Genomic DNA, 2,091 nt, shown 5'->3' on the forward strand with positions numbered 1-2,091 from the left:
GTAAAAATAAATAGGTACAAAATTACAATAGAGTATGTTTATTCCAAATAAGGTCATACAAGTTCTGCTGATTCTTCCATTGAGTGGAAAGGCTCAGGTCATCATTAGGAGAGAATTTTATTTCAAAAGTGTCATCTTAAACTGCAAGGATGTCTGTTAAACATTACAATTGAACATGCCGAAGGAAAAACCATGTTGTCAAAATGCCCACTAACTCACCCAAACATCTGAAATCCACCCTTGGCTGACCTTCTATTACCCCAGTTTTTAAGTTTTCTTTTTTTTTTTCTCTCTCTTTCTTTTTTAATCAAGAGAAAGTAGACAAATACATGTTGGTAAATGCTAACTGTCCATTTTCACATAAAGAGGCAGTGTAATCTCTGAGCCTACTACACAGAGGAAAGAGGAAAACACAATTCTATGCACTACTACACAGGGGCCTAGTACCCTCCAGGTTCCAGCAGAAATAAGGAAGCAGAGTTTTCTTTTTTTTCCCCACAGAGCAGGGTGGTGTCGATTCCATAGTTTTTATTGGGACTGGAAGGGACAAAACTGAATTTGGAACAGAAATGGGTAGAGATTCTTTTCCCACTATATACTGCTCAAGGTATACCCCAACCCCTAAATAAGTTGAACCATGATAAAAAGGAAATTCTTTCCTCAAAAACCTCAAAAACAGAGTCACAAGGCACAAGAAGAAAAGAAAGAAAGAAAGAAAGAAAGAAAGAAAGAAAGAAAGAAAGAAGAAAGAAAGGGAAAGAAAGAAAAAGTAAAAATAACTGCAACTTGTTCCCAGGGATTGGAGAATATTTTAAAAAGTAAGGTTGGAATCCATCAGTGTTCATTAGTCATCTCCTTCATCATCCTCTCTCTCCTCCCCCATCATCATCTTCATCTTCACCTTCATCTTCACCTCCTTTTCATCAGTATCTTCCAATCCTTTTCTTCTTCATCATTTTATTCTCCTTTCTCTTATTAATCATCTATGTCCGAAACTACACTGTAATGGAGTTGGCCAAATACCATCTTTGATGACAGCTCCTAACTCATTTGCACCTGCATCAGAATGGTCAGTAATCAGGTTAAGAAATGCTCTGGTTTCTCCTGCTGTCTCTTCCTGCTGGCTTTGTGTTTGACTTGAACATTTCAGTCAAATCCTTTCCAAAGTTACATTTGATTTCAGTGGACTTTGAAGATGGATTACTGCTCTCATTCATATTAAATTCTTTGTAGAGAACTTTGTTTTGGAAGTGAGGGTTTTCATCAAAACAAAAATTGATTCTGTAACCTGATTTAATATCTTCAAATTCTGTGACTTCAACTCCTGTCAAATAGTGCTTCTTCATCGTCCTCCCCAAGCAGGCAGACACTTGTGGATGGTTGACAAATGTGATTCCACCCAAATTTGGGATTATCATACTCAATTCCGGCCTCTTCTGAAAAAAATGGTTGGCGAGTTTGCTAGATTTCTGTTCTACTTTCAAGATCTCCTCACTGGGTTGTTCATTAAGTCGATTTCATTTGTAAGTAATCACTTGCTTCTTGCTGTTATTTTTCTGAGGTCTTGATTCCACTGGGGTTGGAGTTGAGCTCCTTTTAAGGGAGCTGGTGCGTACAGGGTGCTGTTCCTGCAGTAGGTTGAGAGGGTCTCAACAAGGAGGGGATGAGAAGGGAAGGTAGGGATGGCGCCAGCAACTTCTGCTCAGCCACGCCTGCCTGCGTGCATGCGTGCGTGCGTGCTTAGCCCCGCCTCCTCCAGGCGCTGGCTGCACAGCAGCCCTCTCTTCCAGAAGCGCGCGCGCGCCGATGGGCGCCGCGTGCAGCCAGCCTGCTTCCTGCTTTTGGAGGCTTGGTAGCGGCAAGGCGGTGGCAGGCAGGCATTTAGCTCTTCTCGCTCCCCGTGCTCTAGCTCTTTTCCCTCTCCTGGGTCCCACCTCCTCCGCTCATCAGCAGCAGCGAGGGGTCTTACGGTATCTTAAAGTAGGTATTATTTTTCTTAATTTTGGAAAATTAAGTGATAGTTTTTGTCTTTATCGGAGTAAGAAAACTTAAGAGATCCACCCTCTGAACAAATTTTGAAAAGTGTGCAAT

General features: G+C 41.6%; 1 pseudogene; it reads right to left on the reverse strand.

Moving 5' to 3' along the window:
• Window positions 1–844: 844 nt before the first annotated feature.
• Window positions 845–1,517, reverse strand: LOC103677660 (annotated as a pseudogene).
• Window positions 1,518–2,091: the final 574 nt, after the last annotated feature.

Source organism: Ursus maritimus, unplaced genomic scaffold, assembly GCF_017311325.1.
Source record: "Ursus maritimus isolate PB19 unplaced genomic scaffold, ASM1731132v1 scaffold_10, whole genome shotgun sequence".
Taxonomy (NCBI): domain Eukaryota; kingdom Metazoa; phylum Chordata; class Mammalia; order Carnivora; family Ursidae; genus Ursus; species Ursus maritimus.